Below are 11,971 nucleotides of genomic sequence, written 5' to 3' on the forward strand. Positions count from 1 at the left end.
TTCTTTGCATTGGCCTCCAGTAAAATCCAGAATAGAATTTAAAATCATTCTTCTTACCTACAAAGCTCTTAATGGTCAGGCACCATCTTATCTTAAAGAGCTCATAGTACCTTACTACCCCACCAGAGCACTGCGCTCCCAGAATGCAGGGTTACTTGTGGTTCCTAGAGTCTCCAAAAGTAGACTAGGAGCCAGAGCGTTCAGCTGTCAAGCTCCTCTCCTGTGGAACCAGGTTCCAGTTTGGATTCAGGAGGCAGACACCATCTCCACATTTAAGAGTAGGCTTAAGACTTTCCTCTTTGATAAAGCTTATAGTTAGGGCTGGCTCAGGTGAGTCCTGAACCATCCCTTAGTTATGCCGCTATAGGCCTAGACTGCCGGGGGATTTCCCATGATGCACTGAGCTCCTCTCTCCTCTACTTTCTCTCCCTCTGTATGCAACCTTATCCCATTATTGCATGTTACTAACACAACTTCTCCCCTTTCTGGTAGTCTTGTGCATGTAAATGTAAGATTTGATGAAAGCGCTGCCATGTTCTTCTCAATTTTTGTGCAATATTCTGCCAATTCTGATAACCACGATTATGTCCAGGATGTTCAGAGGGATTCAGCTGAGTGTTTCCATCAACCACCTGCTTGATTTACTCCACCACCACCAACGGGGTGGAGCTAGACTCTCAGCACAGCTTCATCATGGGGCCCACCTGCTACCAAGTGATTTAAACCAAGTTTACAAGGCCCCCGGATTCACTCCGAAAGTCCACTGAGACCGTCTGTGTCGCTGTTGTCAGAGCTGAATGCCGCACTGCAAAAACTGAGCTCTCAAAAACAGGGAAATATTACTTAAAATAAGCAAAATTATCTGCCAACAGAAGAAGAATATTTCACTTGCTACTTAAGGCCAAAAAAACTTGATAAGTGAAATTCTCTAACATAAAAGGTAAGAAGACTCATCTTGTCAGACAAAAAACAAGTCAATTAAGATAATTAATCTGACTAACATTTTAGTTTTTGCAGTGCGTAATTCTAGAAAATGTTTGTGCTCACACCAGAAGTGCTGCAGAAGCATTCCAGCGTCAAGCAGCACAGAGAAGATGAACCGGGCAGAAAGTTAGACACAGAAACGGCAGAGAATTTGGTCAACTTTCAAAATAAAATACCCGGTACAGACTTCTGATCGTAAAACAAAAAACAGTTAAATCAGACAAAAAGGAAACATTTTAACTACGTAGCCTACTTAATCATAGTAGAAGCACAAAAAGCAAGCACCAAAATCTAAACATGTCAGCAAAATCCAGCAGGATTTATGTTTATTAAAACGTGCCATGAGTGAAGAGACTGTTTCATTTGAGAAGAGCTGCTGAATTCGCCCCACACTGCGCAGCGTCATGTACCACCGTTGGTCGTCCGTGACCATGACAATGAACTGAGCTAAACTGGCCCAACTTCATGGCTCATGTAGTGAACCCCCTACCAGTGTGGGCCCTGGGTCGGCCGCCCCCATGCACCCACGCTGTTCGCACCGCTTATGACCAGCAATGTCTAGACTCCGGGGATCCTGTCCTATCTATCTTCATACATGCCATATAGTTGGTGTTAAATATTTGTACATGTAGTGAACACCTCTACTAGTGATCGTTCATTTGCCCAGCTTCAATGGAAATGTATATACGTTTCCTGGGAAAAGATAGTTTAAGTATGACCAACGTCAGACAAAATCCATTTCCATTGTCCAGACAGGACTCTAAGCAGCAGAAATATGCACTCTCTCCTGTGATCGCGAGGTGATTAATGATCATCGAAATGGAGAAACGTCTAATCTACTTCTGCACAGACCACTGTAAAAACGGTTCCCAAGTCTGAGGTGGTACAGTAATTTGTCCTTTTTGAAATAGAAGTCTCATTTAATCACTCATGGGGTTCTTAATCCCCTTGGGGATTAAAATCAACTTTCTTTTCTGCCCTTGATCTGCTTGGAGCTGGAGGGGGTGGAGTTACCAGCTTGGGAAAAAATCTGCAGACTCAGGTACGCTACCAAGCACCAAGCCAAAGTTAACGTATGGGAATTGACTGCTCCTTCACTTGCCCTCCAGATCACACCTGCACAGACACATTTCATGACAGCGAGAAGACAGAAGCCAAATCTGTTCGGGGTGTCAAATGGTCCTGCTAAGAAGGAGGCAGGGAAACGAAGAGCCACGTTATGTATGCCAACATGTCACGAGTGAACCTGGATGGGCCTGCACTATTGTGAATGAGGGGACGGTCCAAAGAGGTGAGAGAGGAGAGGCAGAGAACTCAGTGACCTGGGATCCTACTGCTTCAGATTATCCACTGCTCATCAGTGTTACACCTGTATCTAACTCTTGATGTCCAAATACAGCTGGATTAAAGACCCATTAGAATCAAAAAGTGGTCAGTTCCACACAGCTAAATGGAGATATCAAAGCGATAAGAAATCATGCCAATTACCTAGTATAACTAGAATTATCTCAGAATACAAGTCTCCAGATGTGTACCATTGGTCACATACCATTTTGTATGCTTATGTGCTTGGATGCTATGACAATGCTATGATATAAAGCTCAAGCAAACACCCACTATCATTTTGGCTTTTCACACGTGCATCTCTGACCCTGATGTAATCTGCCCCAGTTACCTGTCATTTTCATGGTTACCACAAAACAAGTCACTGCTGACTCTCTCTTAATATTCAGCATATCGTCTAGATAGGAGAATTATGTAGATCTTTTCATCTAACTCTCAGCAAAAAAGAAAACAAGTGCATTTCCCAAAATGTCAGACTATTCTGTTAAGACTATATTTCCTCAGTCCACACTAAGCCACCGCTTTGCTGCTTTAAATTGAGTGGACAAATTCTAAAATGTGGGCTTTGTTTTAGTTTGGACAAGGTAAACAGAGCCTGTGGAATACAGGGACATACTGTTATGCTGTTAAGACACAGTTATGGACTGTGACATTTGACCACTGACACAGCACAGGAATTCTATTACTAAAAATTCACACTTGAAAATGATTTGCCATAGTTTGGGCTAGTGTCACTGACGATATCTCTTGTGTGGAATGTTTCTGGGTCATTCTGGGAAATGTAGGAAACCACAAATGGATGTTGAGATAATTACCTACAATGCATTTAGATATGACATCCAATAGTTTAAAAGTATTAGATACTGGACCCCCCCCCCTGCACAGGCACTGCTGTTGTGTACCTTGATCTGCACAGTGACATCATGATTTTCTTGAATTGTAGTGTTTTAGCTTTCTGTATATGAGTGACATGTATGATTTTGAGATCTGTTTAACCATGCAATGACTGAGAATGAAGAGACGACTGAAAAAGACGATTTACTATGCTTACATACAATATTATACTACAGTGTACTGTATACCAAAACCAGGAACCTATTAAATAAGCTCAGCTTCAGTCAAACTTTAACACCACTTTAAGCTGACTATGTGTATGTAAGCTTTTCAAAACTAGAGTATCAGCAGCATCTCTTCTTTGTGAGAAAAATATATTTTAGTTGCAACTCATTATTGACTATTCCACAAGATTTAACTGAATGAGTCTGTTTAAGCCTCTTGTTTTGTGGTCTGCTAAAAAGCGCTCATTTGTTCAGTAAGCACTAGCTATGTGCGTGTCCTATAAAAGTTGCATGTACATTGGGTTGAAGCTGAGGTCCTGATCAGCTTGAACCCCGTTTTTTCTCTTTAATACTCTGTGGCTGATGACCACATTTCCCATCCAGGGCCAATAAAGTATCACTGAAATATTAACTATTCGGCTGATGTCAAATCCACTTGTGATTGTATTTTGCTCTATATATCTAACTTAGTAAATTCCTACAGTCACAAACAATATGGCTAAGACACTGTCCACACACACACTTCTACATACATGATAATGTATGTTCTGTGTAAGTTGAAGGTCGTGGTAATGAGTACCTCTAAACAGACTGAAAAATGACTCAAAGACAGCTGTGAGTCTTGTCTAGTACTATTTGCACTGCAAGAATTTGTACTGTTGTGTCAACTGAATGCTAACATTTAGTTAACACAACAGCATGCAGAAAAGAGGCAGAACAGCTCCACACGGCTTCTGCAGCCTCTTTGACGCACAAATACTGTTTGATTGTTCTGCCACTGAACAGCAGCCTGCTAGTAAGGCTGGCTGTTCTTACATAACGTGAGAATACTGAACATAAGGATATTAAGATCAGACCCAGGGAAGTATGTTAACAGTGCTGGACTCCCATGACTTTGTAAGAATGAGACCTAATTCACTGAAGAGGCTTTGACAGAAAAAAAAAAAAACCCTGTAAAAGCTCATGTACATTCCTAGTCAAAGCTACAGCATACAGAGGCTCCACAAACTGCACTTTTTATACATGAGACAGAAGTACAGAGGGGGAAGGCTCGTCTTTACTGTGAAATTTCAAAGAGAAGGAAATAATTTACAGTAGCAAACTATCCCAGCTTAACACTTGTGATAAAGTTGCCTGTGGAAAACTAAACTACCAGGACTAATGTATGCCAATTATCATTACAAGGACAATAGCTAATGTGTGCATATATTAATGTGTTTTGAGTTTGACTACAACATCAGTGTAAAATAACTCAAAAGAAACTAATTGTGAATAAATCATATTATAAACTTGAGCCCTACTGATATTGTCTCATTGTAAACATATTGGTATCAGTGTATACATCAACTAACTTAAAGACAAGAAATTGAAGTAAAGAAATACCTATTGATTTCTTTTACCCTTAGTTGGGGGGGCATTAAATGTTAATTGTTTCAGTTAGACTATGAATAGTTTAAAAACAGTGAAGAAATTGACCTTAGGAGGATTTGCATCATTTTTTTACTAGTCAAATGTAAATATGTAGGGGCAATCAAAGGAAACAAAATACAAATCAATAAAAGTGTTTTAACCTCATTTGATGCCTCTGCCAGACAAAAGACTTCCAGTTTCTTTTATCTTACAAGGCAAAAACATTTGATGAACAGTAACTCTAGGTCAGTCATTTATGTTAGCCAAAACAGGTTCTTTCACTCTTTAGTAATATTGTACATGATGCTTACCACATGAACAATAACTAACTGAAGTGGTTGAAGATAGAAGACGTTTCTTCTCTCATCCGTCCTCAAGTGTCTTTAACCAAGTCCAGATGCCCTTGATTTTAACCCCCCCCCGGATAACTGGATGACGGCTGAGCTTCACAGATAACGTAAGTGCCCCATTAATTGTTAATTATTTTAAAGTCAATTTAAATTTGACAAGATGTACAAAGATTAGAATTTTACTAATGATGCTACTTGGAATGAATAAATTACAACCTACTGTATGCCTACAGTTAGCTACTTGTTCCGCTGTGAAAGCTTGCGTAAACCCACTGAACATATAACGTTAGCCTATGATAAGACTTTGACACATCCACTACAGGTAAAGATGAGTCATACAAGATAAAAAGTAATACTTCTCAGGAGTGTATAAAAGAAAGAGAAGGGGAAAAGAGAAAAGAAAGCGGAACGAAGAGCTTACATTGACTAGTGTCGAGTGAAGTATCGTTGTCGTCGGCGGTGTCTGTCAGGATGTTGTTATCCTCCCCGGCTGCTGCATTCAGGACCAAACAGTCTGTCTGTTCCAGTCTGCCGCATCTACAGCATCGCTGCACGCGGGAGCGGAGCACAGCAGAGCAGAGAGGGAGGGAGGGCCAGGACGGGGGGTGGAGGGGTGACACTACTGTACAGACCCTGCTGTCAGCGCCGGCTCACATGGGCGGAGAAGTGAGTCCTCTGCTTCGTGGAAATTTGGATTTCTGCCTTCATAATCTTCATTGTGGTGACGGCTAGGTGTTGGCTCATGTTTATGTAACCCACGAAGACTGTAGCCCGCATTTCCCACCAGTTCTTACTGAAAAGCGTGCGAGGTTAAAGTAATATTATTCTAAATAAACCTAAATTGTGAAGGTACCCCATTGAAAAGTGGCCACAAATAGGTGTAGTGTATTATTAGATATATTTACATTTGTGAGATCTAAAAAAAAAAGTCATCATTTGAATGATATAGCCTAACTTTAAAGTTATAATTTAAATGTATAAACCGGTGAATACTTTGAAGCCAAATGTGTGATGGCAATATGTATATTTCGTTGAAAATCCATTCTTGACCTTAAAGAGTAATTAAAAAAAATAATAATAATCTAAATTCCACTTCCCCCTTTTTTACCCCCTCACATTCACTAAGCACTAATCCCCTGAAGAGGACCATGATATGTGGTTGAAAGACTCTAGAAAAAGCTAGAGTGGACCTTGAGTCAAGTTTTTTTTTTTTATGGTCAATTTTCATTTATTTTTGTTAGCACATGAAGTTTTCCATTAAAATGAACTTAAATCGTTTACAAATTTGTTTCATATAAATTGATATTCATTGAAATTATCTCTAAACATAATACCATCTATTTCTGTCTTGAATGGCAGTTTAATGAGAAACGTCAAACTAAAGAGAAACAGTAGAAACCCCCCTTCCTGTGTGTGTCCACATGTTTCCATATATGTTTCATGTTCAGGCTGCTCTCACGCATCCTGTGGAAGACACTGTTGAATTCCTCAGAGGCTTAGGGGAGGTGACAAACACGGCAACCAGCTACAACTTGTCAACAAGGAACACATCTCACAGCATGAAACTGCTGCTAAACGTGAAGCTGACATGTTGAGACTTGAGAAACTACATAGCACCATACAATGTACAGATACACACTATTCTCTCCTTCGCTCCCCCATGTCTCCCCCTCTTGTCTCTCATCCATCTCTGACTGTCTTACTTGCCAGGAGGAATTATCCAGTGAACACACCTTGTGTCAAACAGGGATGATGAGGCACTTAACACACTTTAACCGGATAAAAAAAGTCTGTGTGTCAGTTTCCAGTGACAAGGTATAAAGTGCGGCCTGGGAAGGTGAGGTTTGTTCTAAACACTGTCTTGCAGTTGAGGGCCGTCACCGTGGGTTGGGGATACACCTGCCAACATGTGAATAAGGGGGTACTTATTTTTGAGCACAGTGTGGCGTAATACTGGAGAAAAACCATTGAGCAGCTACATTTCCTGAAATAAAAGTGCAACTGGTGTATCTGTTTACAGTGAAATATGTTATGTTGCATTTCAGTGGCTACTTCGTAATAAAAGCCACTCTATAGGACCTATAGTTTCAATTGCACAGTTCTTCTGTTATGGACATTAGTGTTTGTCAAGACTACCCAAACCGAGAGCAAGTCAAGACTTTTAGAGGCGGAGACCAGTCGAGACCAAGACAAGTTCCCCACATTACATGACAAACATTAAAATGTGAAACGAGATCATAGGTACTTCTCAGATTGATCTGAAAGTTCCTTAAAAACACCCACATATAAACACTAGGAGTAGAAATTAACACAAGCCTCGTGGTTAACGGGAACACCACATTTTAATTAGGCTTATTGGTTGCATTTGAAGCAATACGTTTTACATCCAATCAAAGTTAAGATGTTAACAAATAAATCAGACGATGCAAAAGTAACTTATTGATATTCTTAAAGTTATGGTCTTGAAATACAATCCCGAGTCCTCAATCTCCGAGACAAGACCGAGTACAAATGCGGTCGAATCCGAGTTGAGACCAAGACCATCAAAAAGTGGTCTTAAGACCGGTCTCGAGTACTAAAACACTAAAGGACATGTTTTAGTTCTAACTTGGCAATGTGAACCTCTGTTTCCCATGCCAATAAATTAAGAAAATGAACAGCAGGCTGTTATAAATTAGACAAAAATGTCCTGGATGCATAGATTTCCTGTGAATGCCTTGTTCCAAGGTAGCCAATCTGAATTCATAGCGGGAATGAAGGACTCGTCACTATCAATAACTTGCCACCACCAATAACGACTAGTATAGAGATAGTAAACTGCTGTAATAAACTGAGTATAAATACATAGTATGGCTATTGCACAAAAATGCATACCATAAATACCATAAATATCGTCCTCTCGTTGCCGCATTTCCACTCTTTCAACTGCCCTAAATATCTAAAAGAAAAGGACTTCTGATGGTGGAAAATGCAAAGGGTGTGATGTTTATGTGCAACTGCCTTCTGTTGCCCACGGTGTGCAACAGCAGCTAAGGTTAGCTTAGAAATGAAGTCCGCTTACATCAACAAATGACTGGCACCCATCACATCACAAAGTCAAAGCTAAGATTACTGCAAAGCATTGTGTTCCACACTGAACACAAGACACCGGTAAGACCAGACCAATAATATTTATGCTCGAACACAGTTAACGTAGATGGAAAATGCTTACCAGATGGGGAATTTTATTATTAAGTTGTCGGCCATATTATCTGCCCAGAGAATTCACCAGTGTTTTTGTCATTATTGTTTACATTCCACCAGATGCAAATTCAAAAAAATGCGCTGTCATCAGCAGTCACATGTCAAAACAACCAGATGGTGTTTTTATTGTTGCTGGTGATTTTAATCACAGATCTTATAACTGTTTTAACTAAATTCCACCAGCATGTCCAAATCCCCCACAGTTATGTTTACACAAATATTCCCGGCAGCTACAAAGGTATCCCCTGTCCCCTTTTGGTCTAACAGACCACATTTCCTTGCTTCTCCTGCCCACTTACACCAAGCTGAAATGTGCTGATGATGTGGTGATCACTAAGACATTAAAATCATTCCCTAACCAGAAAGCCTGGATGAGTGGAGAGGTGAGGGCTCTATCCAGAGCCAAAAAAGCAGTTTTTCAATTAGGTGACAAGGAAGCAAACAACACCACCAGAGCAAGACTGAAAGCTGGCATCAAGGAGGCAAAGCAGCTTCAACACCAACATGTATGTGGCCGGTGATCAAAAACATCACAGGCTGTACTGCTCAACTACAGCAAAGCCAAGGAGGTGATCATTGATTATTTAGGAAAAAGGAGATAAAGACACACTCCTGTCTACATCAGGGAAGCTGAGATGGAACAGGTGAACAGTTTCAGGTTCCTGGGAATCAGCATCACAGAGAAGCTGACATGGTCATCTCACATCTCCATGCTGGTACAGAAAGCTCAAAGACGGCTGCATTTCTTAAGGAAACTAAGTCAAAATACCCTTATTAACTTAGCCAGGACCATCTACCAGTAATATCGATGAGGTGATTAGGTTATCTCTCTATGTGATTTTATCATTTTTGTATATAACGTTTGCTTTGTGAGTAGCATAAACTACAAACGTCCCCCTGTTGTAAAATGACAAATAAATTGACCTTGCACCTTGTAAATATATTGTGATATTGTGGTTTTAGCTGGCTAATATTAAAGAAACTGCTAACCAGCTAACGTAGCAGAAGACTGTGAGTGGATAACGTCAGCTAATCCAGACTCCCGGGGCTGATCAGGATGGTATATTGTCTGGTTTGCCGTGCATAACCAATGTGGCCTGACGACACATCTCTCTCACTCACTCTCTTAGGTCCAAGTTGGGTTAGTTTAGCTCTTATCCTGGCTTCTCTCCACTAATTGGTCTGGCTGGGTGGTCAGAAGAAGCAATTGACAGTCTCAAGGTCCAGTGCACCTAATCCAATCCCTGCTACTCTTTTTTTTCAAAGTTAATGAGTGTATTTCAATCATAGGCCTATGTGCCAGGGCTGAGCCCCAGACAGCCCCGGCCCACTTTAACCCCTGCTTAATCTAACCATTGCTTTCAGCTTGCTTAGAGCAATGCAATTCAGCGGCTGGGGCATATTTATTTATTTTCTTATTAAACCTTTATTTAACCAGATGAGTCTCTGAAATTAAAGCAGGCTAACAGGTTGGTTTATCAGTCACAGTGCCTCAATCATTCATAATATGAGGGGGTAGTAGGCTACACTACAACTAATGTTTCCAAAGGAGGCTTTAATGACTTTCCAGAACTCGCTTGGGTTGTTTAGATTTTTGTGTAGTTTCACTAAGAAAATAATCTGATTTTGCCTTTTTAATGAGAGATGTAAAGCGAATTCTCCGTTGCCAAAAATACACCCCATCAGCATCAGTCTTAAATTTCCTGGCCCCGCCCAGGCAGCATCCCTGTCCTTAAGTAGGCAGGAAATCTCAGGAGTTAGCTAGCAATAGCTTCGGCCCTTGACTCTAAATTTAGGAGTATGCTTATCTATGATCCTAAGAAGGCTATTATAAAAGTAGTTGCAGGCCAATTCTACTTTATCTCTAAGAAAACTTTTGTTCCACACAAAGTGAAACAGGTCATGTAAAAAGCCTTGTTTTGTGGGCTTAGCTGCGTGCCGTGGGTCTGGCGCTTAATGGCGTTGCCTGATGGGGTGATATGCAAACGGCAAGCTAGTCCTTATCAGAGAGCCAATGGTCCAAGTAATCTGACATTACTGATAGAAATGTTATTCTAAATATGTTTGTAATTTATTTTCTAGCATTCAGGTAAGCCCTGAGTTATGTTGTTTAAGTTCTATACTGCTGGGGGACTCCCAGTGCTGCATTAAGTTCCTCTCTCCTCTTCTCCATCTACAGTACATGCAATCTTATCCCATTGACGCATGTTACTAACTGGACTTTTACCCTCTCACGTAGTTTTGTGCTTTCTCCTTCCTTTCCTCTCTCCTGCTATCGTTTTCTGCAGGTATTTCTGGCTCCGGACTTGTGGGGTCTGTATCTGGTTGTGGGCTCACTGCTGCCCCCATGTTCCTGCTCTGTACCACTACCACCTTTATTGTTTTGTATTTCTGTATGGATAATGTGTTGGGCTGCTACTCTCTAACTCTCCACTCCCTCCACAATCAGTCGAGGCAGTTGGCTACAGTTCTGTTCTGTCTGTGTCGACAAGTGCCTTCTCATGGTGGGAACTGTTGGGTCTCTGTTAATAATTTTACTGTCAGGATTCGCCAAGTGTAGACAGATTTTGGGCCCAAACGCAAGATACAGAAGTCAGCGCAGGTTCAGTTCTTTAGAATTTATTCACAGTAACAGGCAGACACACTAGGCATGATTGACAACGGACTGACAAGGACTTATCAGAGACAGTACAATATATACAGGAACAAATGAGCAGGGAGGAAGCGAACAGGTGAAACACGTAAGGATAATCAGTGTAGCATGTCTACTTATGTTTTAATAAACTTATGAGAATTAATACAAAATTATGAATTTTAATATTCAGAGAATATTAATTCATAAATCTCTTGCGGGGCACCACCTGAGATTCCATTTCTCTGGTCTCCGGATTCCCTGGGTATGGCTAATAATTATACAATTATTCACTAGTGATCAGTTAGTTAACAATCGCTCAATTATCTTAAATCAATCAGTCAGTCTCATATCGAAGGTGTAAATTCTTGTGGCAGGGACTTGGAGACAGACAATACACACACACAATTCTTTTGATTACGGTGAAGTTTATTAACTAACTAAGGTGGATATAAATGCGGTTACATATACATAAAAAAAAACAAAACAATGGCTAAACAATGACAATGTGGGTTCTATTGTGGGGAGAATTTGACTCACACGGCAGCTAATGAACGCGAGCTATGAGTTTTAAGGACTAAAGATAATGGATTAACAGACTATTGGACATCACTGATCACAGAATGCCTTGGTTTGCCTTACTGTGGGTCGTCAGCCTGCCTTGGCCTGTTGCACGGGTCCCCACGCTAGCTGCTCGATTCCTGGCTTTCTGCTAGGGAATTCTCCGTGGTTCTCCGTGTCTGGATGAAGAAAAACCCTCAAGTGTTGACCGTCCTCGGTCTGGCAATTAGGCTGTTCTTTCAGGTGTCCTTTGTTACTGCTGGCTGGTAACGTGGAGGGTTCCGACCTCAGTGTAATTTAGCTCGAAGCATAAAGCTTAAAAAGAACTTGAATTAAACTAGTGTAACTTAACGGACTGATAACTTTTAACAAAACAAAAGAAAAAAAAA

The 11,971-nt window shown here is 40.7% G+C and overlaps 2 protein-coding genes across 3 annotated transcripts in view; one reads left to right on the plus strand and one right to left on the minus strand.

The window, feature by feature from the left end:
• Positions 1-11,971, plus strand: part of tpst1 (tyrosylprotein sulfotransferase 1) — a gene marked incomplete at its 3' end in the record, with an annotated part of 837,181 nt that overhangs the window by 182,007 nt on the left and 643,203 nt on the right.
• Positions 1-11,971, minus strand: part of LOC123986552 (ATP-binding cassette sub-family G member 4-like) — a 62,461-nt gene that overhangs the window by 31,856 nt on the left and 18,634 nt on the right. Inside the window, exon 1 of one of the 2 annotated variants that reach the window (XM_046074874.1) lies at positions 5,568-5,684. The exons of the other annotated variant lie outside the window; for it this stretch is intronic. The gene's annotated coding sequence lies outside the window, so the exon portion shown is untranslated. Of the gene's footprint in view, positions 1-5,567; positions 5,685-11,971 lie in introns of those variants that run through there. 2 annotated transcript variants of the gene reach the window in all.

Source organism: Micropterus dolomieu, linkage group LG17, assembly GCF_021292245.1.
Source record: "Micropterus dolomieu isolate WLL.071019.BEF.003 ecotype Adirondacks linkage group LG17, ASM2129224v1, whole genome shotgun sequence".
Taxonomy (NCBI): Eukaryota; Metazoa; Chordata; class Actinopteri; order Centrarchiformes; family Centrarchidae; genus Micropterus; species Micropterus dolomieu.